Here is a 14825-nt window from a genome sequence, read left to right on the forward strand (position 1 = left end):
TTAGGAGGCATCTGTATGTAAGAGGCATAATATTAGCAAGCATGTAATCATCTATAAGATATCTCATATCAATAGTTTATACATCATGACTTATGAGGAATATTACCTCTCTCGGCCAATTGTCATATCTAAGAGGAATATCATCTCTATAGGTCCAATAATCATAACTAAAAGGAGATAGCATTTTTATAGGCCCAACATCATATCTAAGATAAATAGCATCTCTATCAGACCAATACCATTTCTAAGAGGAATATCATCTCCAAGGACCCATCGTTATATCTAAGAGGAAATATCATCTCCATGAGCCAAATATCAAGTCTAAGAGGGAATAACATCTCTATTGGTCAAACGTCACATAAAGAAGGAAGTAGCATCTCTATAGACCCAAATATCATTATCTAGGGAAAATACATCATCATTCAATAAGCCACAGAGTAACCTTATACTAAGGTTTACTAGTCTCAACCATGCCTAACATCCACAACTAGGTCCACAAGGCTAACACAAGTCTTTGCCTAAGTAGGCCGAACCATCCCACTTCTAAACCTAAATTTCAATATTTTGGCAAACTGTGCCCCAAACCAGGCTAAGGTATTTAGTTCAACTTCTAGATGTCAAGCAAGCCATAACCAATCCTTAGAAACTTTATCTAAAAACAAGGGCATTTAAGTCAACTCTACCCAAATCACAATTTCAATACTACCACACTAGTCCAATAAGATTAAAATATGCTAATCGTGCTTACAACACTAAAACCTCATCCCAAACCTAGCATTATATTGTATGCATGATAAAAATTAATCTAAACTAGGGAGAAGGCAATAGGATTCTAAAGGGTTATAAGCACACCATCTTACAGGTACAAAACCCTCATCTAATCTCCAAATATCAACAATCAAATCTAAATTATTCTACTCATAATCATGACTAACATTGTAATTCACACTCGATATATATCACACATCATCTATGAAGAAAAGTAGATAGAAGCCTACCTCAAGGCTGAACCGCACAACCTCACATGCACCACATGCTCATCTTTACTTCACAATCCCCAGAACTCATATCAACAATCATATTTATAAGTCTTAGTATATCTCTAATCATCTCATATATAGAAGGCATCTCGCATATAGGAGGCATAATATTAGTAAGCATGTAATCATATCTCACATAGTAGGCATCTCATATCTAGAAGGTATAATATCAATAAGCATGTATTCATCTATAAGATATCTCATATCAATAGTTCATACATCATGACTTATGAGTAATATGGCCTCTTAATTTTCATATCTAAGAGGAATATCATCTCTATAGGTCCAATAATTATAACTAAAAGGAGATAGCATCTCTATAGGCCCAATATCATATCTAAGAGGAATAGTATCTTTATAAGCACAACATCATATCTAAGAGGAATATCATCTCTAAGGACCCATCATTATGTCTAAAAGGGAATATCATCTCCATGAGCCAAATATCAAGTTTAATAGGGAATAGCATCTCTATAGGTCAGGCATCATATCAGGAAGGAAGTAGTATCTCTATAGGCCAAAATATCATTATCCAAGGAAAATACATCATCATTCAATAAGACACGGAGTAACCTTATACTAAGGTTTACTAGTCTCAATCATGCCTAACATCTAAAACTAGGTCCACAAAGCTTTCACAAGTCTTGGCCTAAGTGGGCTGGACCATCCCACTTCATATCTTAATTTCCATATTTAGGCAAACTGTGCCCCAAACTAGGCTAAGGTATCTAGTTTAACTTCTAGATGTCAAGAAAGTCATAACCAATCCCATGATAAAAACTTTGTCTAGAAATAAGGACATTTAAGTTAACTCTAACCAAATCACGATTTCAATACTACCACACTAGTCCAATAATATTAAAATATGCTAATCATGCTCACAACAATAAAACCACATCCCAAACATAGAATTATATCATATCCATGATAAAAATTAATCTAAACTAGGGAGAAGGCAATAGGATTCTAAAGGGTCATAAATGTACCATCTTACGAGTTCAAAACCCTTATCTAATCCCCAAACATCAACAATCAAGGCTGAATTATTCTACTGATAATTATTCTAAACATCAAAGTTTACACGCAATATATATCACACATTATCTACAAAGAAAAGTAGACAGAAGCCTACCTCGAGGCTGAACCGCACAACCTCACATCATGCACCACATGCTCGTTTTACTTCACAATTCCCAAAATGCTATCATGCTATCAAAAACATAATCTACGCACCAATATGAGTCTAATGATACCCATATTCCACTAGTGTGAATTAGGTTCCAAAATGACACCAAAACCCAAGTGGATCCCACATACGAAAAATGAGTTTTGAGGCCAACATAATGCTCATACAGAACCAAGGAATAGTAACCATCAATTAATAGTGCAACAAACCAAATTTGGTGCTAAATCAAGCCCTAAGCTAAATTGGGGATTTGGGTCTGGCAATTAAGAATTCAACACTAAAATTAAAGGATTCATACCTTAGATTTGATGTTAATCATGAATATGCAAGTTATTCAAGCTCTTAATCAACACCCAAGACTCAATTTAAGGGCTAAACAATCTATTAGGGTTTAAGGGACTCAACATAATGGGGAAATGGCCATTTCTCGACAAAAAAAAGGATTTAAAAAGCCCTTCCCAGGCCCTCATCTAGGGTGATCGTGAACCCACATGTCTCGTGATCGTGGTATCGTAGTCTCTATAAAGCCACCACGATCGCGGTACTTTTCTACACTAAATGACAGCTGAAACTTGGAATTTGATTCCAAGTTTAGCCAATGCCTTGGAATGTATCTGGAATCCAATATTCACAAATGAGATATATAACCACACTAAATTTGATGTTCCAGACGTGTTGGCAAAGTTGAATTTTAATTCAAGGTCGTTTTGATGAAATATGGGTCCCGCACCTAAGCTTTCAAATTTTCAACTTTTCAATCGATAGGTCCAACTGAGCTCAAGTGTATTGGGACCCGAATCAAAGGTCTACCTTGCCTAAAATCAATTTTCCAAATTTGTATGATGCAGTCGTAATTTGTATATGAGATTATTTTGCTGAAAGTTTTGCTCGGTGGACGTTTAGAACCAGCAAAGACTTTTAAATAGGGAATTGATTCTAAAAACCTAACAAACTACCCGATAACCGAACCATTGGTACTAGCAAGTCATAAATGACTTGGGGCATAAACATGGAAATTGACTTGAAGGTTCATTACAATAGTATAATTCCAAAACTTAGTGGTGTCAGTAAAAGAGCTTCTATAAAACAAGAAACCAATGACACACCCCAAAACTAGGCCATGTCATATGGGCACCCCATGCTCACATAAACCGGAGGTCGCCTTGATAACCCAACCTAATCATGATTATACATCCCAAGGGTCGTATGGAATTCGACCATTTAATAAGATTACAAAAAACATATTAAAAGATATAGATTAAATATGTCTATTCGCTTCATTAGATTTATCAACTAACCAATAGTCCTAAGTCCAAAGTCATCCATAATACCTCAATACAACCTAAGTTTAGAAATGTATATGTCAGGACAAGCCTCCGTTAATTGCCAAACCAAGTCAAATGACTAAGTCTAAACTAGGAGACCAAGGATGAAAGTCTTTCAAAAAAAGGAAGTTCACCACTCTAAAGTCCATGCATAAACCTCTTCGATCATCTGAACACTGTGCAGGAAAAAAAGATAATGCTCCGGCCCCTATGTCGCATGGGGACATAGCGTTTGAAGATAGTTAGTAGTTGGGGCGCTAGCATGTAACTCAAGGATAAGGTAAAAATAGTACCTTTGATCAATTCATGTCAATTCATCATATGCAATCATATTTACACAAGTATAGGCATATATGAAGATATATGTACATATCGTTACACCACGTGCCAAAATATAGAACAAGTTATAATATGTATTTTCAAACCATTCATTCATGAGACATGGGTGATGAACTTTAAATCTTCCACCTTACTAATTTTTATAACCTTGAACTTATTCATTAATTTAGTCAAGGGGATTCGAACTCCAAACCAACTTAATCAATTCAACTAATTTAACCATTTTAATTGGTCAAGGGACTCAAACCACAAGACGTCTTATCTGACTAGGGACTCAAACAACTACTCATGGACTAGGGACTCGAACCACTTGTCATCTTATCGGACTAGGGACACAAACCACTTGTCATCTTATTGGACTAGGGACACGAACCACTAGTCATTAACTAATCATTTCATTAGGCGAGGGACTCAAACCACAAACCATTTTATCATTCTATGGAATCGAATCGCTAGCTATTTTATCGGTCTAAGGACTTGAACCACTATCTATTTCATCAGGAAAGGGAATCAAACTACAAGCCATTCCATCGAGCAAGGGACTCAAACCACTAGCTATTTTATTGGACTAAGGACTCGAGCCACTAGTCATTTTATTATCATTTTCAGATGGTATTTTCATTCTTAACCATTAAATCATACATTAACATTCATGCCATTCATTTCAATGTTTAAGGACTTGAACCACTTACCCACATCAACACTATACATGACCACATAGTCCTCATGGAAGCCTTTATTTCTCAACCATTTCAATATTCTAATTCCTTAGCTCAATTTATCATACGATCCAATTTATGGTCATCAAGACTACATAAAGTATTCATATTTCATTAGCAATCTTATACCATATTTTCATTATACTTTGGTTCCACACACATAATTCAAGTTCATCTTTATGTCTAGGGTCTTTACCCTCTCATTAACCATCACCCAAAAATGTTATCAATTTCACAATACATGGATCATAATACTTTTGCAATATCATTTATCAATCATTCACAACTATTGGGCTAGTGCCCTAGCTCAACACATCATCAATAATTGACTAGGCAATTCACTTAGATATTTCATTAACACCTTATGTGTATACCTTCAACAAGGCTATTTATATGGTAGAAATCATCAAGATTAGGTTTACTCATAACCAATATGTTAAGCCATATACAACAAGAATTCACATGTACAAATCATCATCAATAACATGTGTAAACACAAGACTAAGCAAGAATCATAATTATTCATCATTAAGCAACAAAACCCTTTTCATTTGATTGCAAAACCACCATGTACACTTACTAATCCAAGTGTAAAATACATGGATTTAGAGTTAATTAACAAGGGGAAGAGGTACATTCCTCAAACAAGATGAATCACCAATAATATTGACTCCCTTTTGCCTTTTGAAGACCACTCTTGAAACCCTAGCCTCTAATTCTTCAAAGATGAGTTTGAGAGAGTGTTTAGGGTGTTTGATCCATTAAAATGGGTGTTTAGGAGGCTAAAAACACTTATATAATGAGAGGGATTAGGGTTTTAGACATACAAAATGACCACAAGGCCCTTAGTTAAAAGCTAAAAATATAACTCGTCTAGGGGTACGACTCACTTAAGTAGTCGTACCCTAGGGTACAAGTGGTACCCTGACTCATACTTTAGGCTTCTCCTAGGTCACACACACTGTTAAGGATATGACTATAAACCCATGAGTCGTATCCAAAGAGTACGACTCAACCCTAACTCAGATGCTCCACTCGTAACAAGAATAGTCCACTCTAAGCTAAGACCTCACTCCATACGAATCACCTAGGTATGACTTGTACCCTTAAGTACGATTAAGGGGAGGGTCACTCATATCTAGGATAGTTAGTGACCCTTATCGCACTCCCTAGGATATGATAGGGGATGAGAATAAAGATACGACTCATATCTAAGGGGTACGGCTCAAGCCCCTAGTCGTACCCACCCTAGTGACACCAAAAGATGAAGTTTTTCAATGGTTCTAAGTCTAGGTGTTTCAATTCTCCCTTACTTGGATCATTCATGCGTGAATAATGGGCAAGGCAAGCATAACACAAATTAACACATTATTTCATATCAAAACATCTTTCAAACAAGTTAGAATCAAGCACACAACAAGGATTCAACATAACACATATCATGATCATTCAATTCATCATTCATTTCACTAGGGGATTCAAACCCATCGTTTATCAAAGCCACTTGGATCCTTCAAAGTTTAGGGACTCGAACCCATTATCAACCCAAGACTTAAGTCAAATCAAAAAGATTAACACATACCTCAATCATATGTTTCTGGGATGGAAAACAAATGCGGGTACTTGGACTTCATGTCCTCCTCCACCTCTCGAGTAGCCTTCACGGACTTTTGGTTCCTCCATAGTACTTCACCGAAGCCACTTTTTTTATTCACAACCATCAAACTTGTCAATCCAAGATCCTCACCAGGATCTCTTCATAGGACAAAGAGTCCAAAAAATCAACATCCCTCAAGAGAACCCACCAATGAAGTATCACCCACATATTTCCGCAACATAGAGACATAGTAAATCGGGTGAATGGAGTACACTAGAAGGCAACTCCAACTTATAGACAACATTACCAGCCCTCCTCATAATCAAGTACGGACCAACATACCGAGGACTAAGCTTTTTTTTTTATCAAACTGCATCACTCCTTTCATGGGAGACACTTTCAAGAATACCAAATCGCCAACACTAAACTTTAAGTCCCTATGCCTCATATCCGCATAGGACTTTTAGCAACTTTGAGTGGTTTTCAACCTATCACAAATCACCTTCACTTTCTCTAAGGCTTGGTGAACCAAATCAAGGCCAAGCAACTTACCCTGGCCAACCTCATAACACCTAATAGGATATCGATATCTCCTACCATACAATGCATCAAAAGGCGCTATTTCAATACTGGAGTGGTAACTATCATTATATGCAAACTCAATCAAAGGCAAGAAGTCATACCAAATACCACCATAATTAATCACATAAGCTCGTAACATATCCTGTAATGTTTGGATGGTCTTTTCTGCCTGTCCATTTATTTGCGGGTAGAATAGGATACTAAGGCACACTCTAGTACCCCAAACCCTTTTGGAACAACTTCCAAAAGTGGGATGAAAATAGAGAACCATGATCTAAGATAATAGAAACTAAATCACCATGCAACTTCACAATCTCCATAAACTTAGCAAAATATTCCACCAATAAATTAGTCCTCATGGAAAAAATATGAGCATACTTTGTCATTCTATCAACAATGACTCAAATAGAATTACATTGATTCTGGGATCTAGGAAGACCTGTGACAAAATCCATATTAATTTTCTCCTACTTCCATTCGAGCAATATAATTTCTTGGTAAAAGCTACCAGCCTCATGTGCTCAACCTTCACTTATTGACACACCATACACTTGGCCTCATAGCTAGCCATATCATATTTTATATTACCCCACCAATAGAAGTCTTTTAGGTCATGTTACATCTAGGTAGAACCAGGATAAATAGCATAACGGGATCCATGAGCCTCGTCCATGACCCTTTCCCTTAATCCATCAACATCGGGAATACATAGCCTACCTCAGTATCTCAATATGCCATCACCGCTAATCACAAAGTCTACAACTTTGTGTTAACCCACATTACTCTTGATCTTCATCAAGTTGGTGTCAAATACTTGCTTCTCCTTTATCTCAATAAAAAGAGATGATAGAGATACCAGATGCACAAAGACACCACCATCCTTGGAGTCCACAAGTCAAACTCCAAGATTATCCAAATAGTGAATGTCCTTCACCAATTCCCACTTATCCTCATCTATATAGGCCAAACTTCTCATGGACAATCTACTAAGACCATCGGTGACCATATTCACCTTACCAAGATGGTAATGAAGATTCAACTCCTTTCGAATAAACATATATTTAAGGATCTTATGATTGGGAAAGATATCAACATGAACCCCAAATAGATAATGTCTCCAAATCTTTAATGCAAAGACCATGGCTAACAATTCTAAGTCATGAGTAGGGTAGTTCTTCTCATGAACTTTCAATTGTCTAGAAGCATAGGTCACCACCATACCATGTTGCATCAACACAAAACTTTTTAAAACTACCCTTACAAATATCAAACCACAAGAACTTAACCTTTTTTAAGGTCAACTTAGTTAATAGGGCAGCTATAGTCAAAAAAACTCTCCATAAATCTTTTATAGTAATCGGCTAACCCTAAAAAGCTTCGAATATTGGATGGATTCGTAATTCTAGGCCACTTCTTAACCGTTATAGGTCAAAGGATAAAAGATTAGAGTGTAAAGACAACCAAAATTTAGATAGAAAATTCCAAAGAGGGCATGTTGATAAGCCCGTGCATCCCCCTCTGGAGTAGTGCTCTAAAGCATGCTCATCCTCTCTAGAGCAGTGATCTAAATCAGGCTCAGCCCCCTCTATAGTAGGGCTTTAGAGCAGACGGTGCCCCCTCTACTCCCTTACTCTTAATTTCACGTGAAATCCAACTCCTACATAGATTATGATTGGCTCACTATAAATACACACATTGTACACTTTATTAAGGATGCTTGGACGTATTTTTGAGATTGAGGGGCTACTACAACTTTTTTTTTAGATTTTTCTTATTTTAATTTAGTCCATTCATGTCCTTAGTTGTTAATTACAATCTTGTGATTATGATTATTACTATGTGTGGCTAAACACCCTCTTTCTGGGGTTAAATCCAAAGAACATTAGTACTATTATTTTGTGTTAAATTCATTTAATTTGCTTATCATTATTGGTTGTGTGTTTATCTTTGATTTAACTATTTGATGGATTGATCACCTAAAAAATATATCAATTATCTACCTTTTAATCTCGAAAGAGGTAATAGGGAGATAGAACATGAAGATAAACAAAGTAGGGTTCATATTCTTTTATGAAAAAGGGAATTTGAATTAGAATCTAGGACAGGGATGTACCTAGAAGCCTTACTTGATTCACATATAGGATGATTGCGTAAAGAACTTAATTTGACTATTACATCTCTACTCAACGGTGTAGTTGTAATATTCAAATTATGTAAGAGATTAGAGGTCGAGAGACCATGATTATGCAATTAACCCTATGAGTCAATAACCAAGATAAGCTAGTTAATGAATGGTTTAATAACATAGTATGATTGGTCAAAGTGCTTTAACCATGAGTTTTACTCCATTAATTATTTCAAGACTTTTATTTTTTGCATTGTTCACTTTTTATTAGTTATAAATTACAAACCCTCTTTCAGTTACTCGTGCACCAATTGAATCTAAATTGCAAATTAGAATTGAATTATTGTTGAAACAAGTCCCTATGGGGTCGATAATTGGCTTTTTTAAGGCCACTTTACTACTTGATAGACCATGTACACTTGAGTGTGCACTTGGGTGCTGTCAAATTTTTGGCACCGTTACTGAGGACTTGTAATTTGGAAACTATTTTATTTTTAGTTTACCTTTTAGATTTCTTTGGTGTTTTTACACTTGGTCTTGCTTTTATTTTTTTAGGAAATAGGTTTTCAAATTATTAAGATGGTAAGGGATCTGGACTTGGTTGAACCAAACTTTAAACCTAAGCAACTTTTCCATCAATAAAGGAGAGAATAAATCCTTCTCCCCTGTATTCCTAAAATCACAGAAGACCAAGAAAATCCTGACATCATGGATGATGAACAAGCAGTCCACAGGACAGTCAAAGAAGTGGCAATCCCACTTCTAACCAATTTGACCTCGCCATTGTAGAAGTCAGCAGTTGGAGGCAATTTCAAGCTTAAATAGAATATGGTACAGTTTTTTATAGTAGTGGATAGTTCAAAGGGCTTTCTCATGAAGATCCATAGGTCTACTTGTAAAATTTTTTAGAAATAAGTGACACATTCATTCCTACAAGTGTGAATATAGACTATGTGCGGATGACGTTGTTCCCTTTTTCACTGATTAGAGAATTTAAAAAGTGGTTGAATGTGGAACCAGCAAATTCAATCACATAATGGGATGATATGGCTAGAAAATTCCTTATTTGGTTCTTCCCATCTGGCAAGACTATGAGACTTCATAGTGAGATAGTTTACTTTAAACAGAAGCCAGACGAGAATCTTTATCATGCTTAGGAGAAGTTCAAGGCTCTTCTTTGGACTGTCCACACCATCAACAGTCCAACGAGGTACTTGCTCATACTTTTGTAAAAGCTCGTGACCACTATACAAACATATTGTTAGATTCAATTGCAGGTGTTCAAGCTCTTAAGATGACTTATGATGAGCTTTACTCCTTATTGAACCACATCGCATAAGGAAATACAGAGTGTCATTATGGCTCTAGGAGTGCCACTAAGAAAGTTGTAGGTTTGTTCGAGGTAAACCAATGCACTGCTTTATCAGCTCAGATTGTGGTATTGAAAAACATGATAAACACTCAGCTCAATAGCCTGAAATTATGAGCAGCATAACCTGCGGCCATAATCAATGTAATCCAACAAGCTGCAAGTTGGAGTGAAATCTGTGAAAATAGTGGCCATGCAGCTGCTATGTGTGCATCAAATCAAAAATCTGTGATATATGTAGGCAATGTTTAGAGGCCTAATTACAGTAACACCTACAACATGAAGTGGCAATCTCAGCCACTAAATCAATCATGGAATTCTCAACAGCAGTAAATTCAGCAACCACAGGCATAAGGAAATTAGTCAACGAGCAACTTGGAAAAGATGATGAAGCAGATTCTAGATAATTAAACACAGTTGGTTGCAGATGTAAATAATCAGTAAGCATCCATAAGAAGTTTAGAGTTACACTTGGGGCAGTTATCACAAACATTAAATACCAGGCCTCAAGGTAGGTTACCCGGAGATACGAAAAATCCAAAACAAGTTATGGAAATTACTTTGAGGACTGGTAAAAATCTTCAAGGAAAACCTCCAAAGATAACTAAGGAGGTAGATGCAGATTTGACTTCTCCATAGGTATCCAAAAAAGTTGCTGAAAAATTGAGAAAGTCTGAGTACTCAAAAGAAAAAGGTGTTGAAGAACTGAAGAAGATCCCGCAACTACCCTTCCTACAAAAACACAAAAAAGAAAAGTAGGATGCATGTTTTAAGAAGTCCTTTGACCCATTCAGAGAGCTTCACATTAACCTTCCTCTTTTAGATATTTTACAGAGTATGCCAAAATATGCAAAGTACTTAAGAGATGTGGTTGCTAATAAGATAAAGCTAAGGGAAGTTGAAACAATAGTGCTCACTGAAGAGTGTAGCGTTGTAATGACACAAAAAAATGTCCAAGAAGCTTAAGGACCCTGGGAAGTTCACTCTCCCTATTTAGAGTAGGAATAGTGAGGTGGTCCATGCACTGGGTGACTTAGGGGCAAGTGTCAACTTGATGCCCAGTCTTTGTTCAACACTTTGAACTTAGGGAAGCCTAGACCAAGCTCTGTACTATTGTAATGGTAAAATGAAAGCATAGCCCAGCCCACCAAAATCATAAAAGATGCCCTCATAAAAGTTGGTAAATTTGTTATTCCTACTGACTTTATCATTCTAGATTTTCAGGCAGACGAATAGGTACCAATCATTTTGGGGCATCCATTCTTAGCAATGGAAGAAGCGTTGATTGATGTAAAAAAGGGTATGCTAAAAATGAGGTTGCAGGATGAAGAGGCAATTTTTCAAGTTTATAAATCACTCAACACACTATCTTACTATAAAAACTTAAGCATGATTTCTATAATTAAAGGGGATGAGTGTGGGGTGGTTAATCCATCAAGGGCCTCTTCGAATACCCTCATTGATCAACCCAAGTCTCTAATACCGCAACCTAACATAATGGAAATTAATGGTCCTGAAAAGGCTAAAGTTGAAAAAATAGGTACCCTTGAGAGTTCACACCCAAAAGGGTGAAAAGAATAAGAAGATGGAGACCAAGTGTGAGAAATATAAGAAAAGAAAATGATGAAGTCGTAGTTGGGTCATGCCGTGACACTAAATCAGGCTTTGCTTAGGAGGCAACACAAGTTAAGTAGGTATGTTTTATTTTTAGTTTTTATTTTTAATTTCACATAGTTTTTTGGTTTTTATTGAGTCACAGGTTAATAGGAAGCCTGATTATCAGAAACCTGAGCTAAGAAGCATGGCAAAGACTAAGTGTGGGGTTCCACGGACCTCTTTTATATGTAAAGATGTTGTTAGCTAGGCCTAGAGGCCTCAGGGAGTATTTATATCTCTTAATTTTAAATTAACTTTGGAAAAAGTAGATTTTTAAGTGTGGGGTGGGGAAATTTCTAATTTTTGGCTCAGTTTAAAAAAAATGTGTAAGATACTCTTGTTGGTGCTATTTTTGATTGTATGGTGCAAGTGTTTTAGTTGTAAAAGCATGTTGATATTAGGAATGACTGCTTTTTAGACTCCTAAGCTCATGTTTATGACTCTTGTACTTGGTGGCTTAAATTGAATTCATGTTATTATTTGGTTGGTAGTTTATGATGATCCTATGTGAGTTGATCATGTGTCATGTGTGTGTGGGGTATTTGTATATTTCTTATTGTATGTGGTGTATAGAACTTTCCCGGTGTGTGTAAAGTGAAATAAAGAATGTGGGTTTAGGAGATGATATAAGCATTTCTTAGATAGCCTTGTTTTATGCCTTTTCTTTGGACCCACCTTTGTGCTTAGTCTTAGTTAGCCCCGTTGAGCCTTTAGCTTTTTTCTTTGGCAGCCTCATGTGTAGCCTAATACCCTTATTTGATAGACCACAGTTTGATCCAAAGCTCTGAGCTGCATTAATATAAAATTAATTGATTTAGGAGTATGAAATTGAAGAAGAAAAAAGGTGACATTGAAGCCCCTAAAGTGATAGCTATTGGTGTTCAAAAAGAATTATGAGTTGAGTAATGAAAACAATATAAATTTGTTCAAATTGAATGAGTTGTGCATAAAATACTCCCACCATAGCCTATGTAAATGAGCTTAATAAGATGGGGTGAGAACAAGAGAATGGGATAGAAAAAAAATGGTGTAATTTGGTTGTTGGAGATTGGTTTTAATTGTAAAAACGTGATGCATTAAATCACTTAGGGAAGATAGTCACTATTCTAAAATAGTTCTTCCCCATCCCTTAGCCTACATTACAATCCGAAAAAGACCTAATTGATCTTAAGTTCATCATTCTGATATTAGTGGAGTACTACACTAAGGGCAAGCCTATGGGTCATTGAGTGTAACTTGTGAATTCCTTATGAGAGTGAGTGTAACTTGATTCTTATACCCATCATGTTATAAAATGCTTTGATGTGAGTAATTATGGGTAACTATTTTATTGTAAGGGTCACATGTTTGATGAATATGGGTGATTTGTATAATGTCCTTGATTGAGCAATATGCATAAGTTTGCCAATTGGTGAGTCAACTCTTAAGGCTAGGATGTTTTGGAGTAGTGTTCATGAGCTTTCAATTGTGTTGTAACATGCTTAGTGTAGAAACTTGCATTGTGTGTAGTCATTATTGTACCAGCTTAAGTGTCCTGTATTTAGTGCAAAAATAGAGTCTCCTCAACTGACTATGCTTAGAGTATTGACTTGTTTGAGGACGAACAAGGCTCTAAGTGTGGGGTGGTGATCTTGGGTGTATTTATGCACTCTAGTGTGACTATTCTAGCTTATGTCATCTTGTTTTTAAGACAATACGTGTTCTTAATGTGTGAATTATGATAGAAAGAAGCATATAAGTGTTCAAGTACGTGATTACAATGATCAAAGTGAATTCCAAACAAATTTGTACTTAAATAAGTCATTTAGAGTTCAATCGAGGAAACTAGTGTTACCAGCTTGAGTTAGGTGCTTTTCTAGTCGATCCCGTTGGATTCTATTGTGTTTAAAGGTTTCCAAATGGTTTAAATGTGTAATTATGAGTGGAAAAACTTGTTGGTAATGTGCAAAGTTCAATTTGCTTAAGTGTAGAGGAGGAACAATAAGTTGAAGATTAACATGAACTAGCTTAGTCTTAGCTCTTGTTTTTATTCATTGTCATGGATATTGTGTTGTTACGATCTCTAATTAGTGGTGTGTGATTATGTAGAAAGATTTTTGAGCTGAATATGGTGATAAATTGATGATATAAATGCTGAAAATCCATTGAAAATACACCACAAGTCAAGGAATGAAATATTGGACGATAAAGACTTAACCAAAATTTGGATGGCAAATTCCAGAGATGGCACGTAGATAAGCCCGTGAAGCCCCATCTGGAGCGGCGCTCTTAAGCAGGCTTAGCCCCCTCTGGAGCGGTGTTCTAAAGTAGGCTCATCCCTCTCTATATCGGGGCTCTAGAGAAGGTGATGCCCCTTCTACTCCCATGCTCTCAATTTTACGTGAAATCCAACTCCTACATGGATTATGATTCGCTTACTATAAATACACACATTGTATACTTTATTAAGGATGCTTTGACATATTTTTGATATTGAGGGGCTTCTACAACTTCATATTTTAGTTTTTTCTTATTTTAATGTAGCCCATTCATGTCCTTAGTTTTTAATTACTATCTTGTGATTATGATTATGACTATGTGTGGCTAAACACCCTCTTTATGGGGTTAAAGCCAAAGAACATGAGTACTATTGTTTTGGATTAAATTCGTTTAATTTGCTTATCATTATTAGTTGTGTGTTTATCTTTGATTTAACTATTTGATGGATTGATCACCCGAAAAATATGTCAATTGTCTACCTTTTGATCTTAGGAGAGGGAATAGGGAGATAGAACATGGAGATAAACAAAGTAGGGTTCGTATTCTTTTATGAAATAAGGAATTCGAATTAGCGTCTAGGACAAGGATGTCCCTGAAGCCTTGATTCACATGTAAGATGATAGCTTAA

Source organism: Capsicum annuum, chromosome 7 (genome assembly GCF_002878395.1).
Source record: "Capsicum annuum cultivar UCD-10X-F1 chromosome 7, UCD10Xv1.1, whole genome shotgun sequence".
In the NCBI taxonomy this organism is placed as follows: domain Eukaryota; kingdom Viridiplantae; phylum Streptophyta; class Magnoliopsida; order Solanales; family Solanaceae; genus Capsicum; species Capsicum annuum.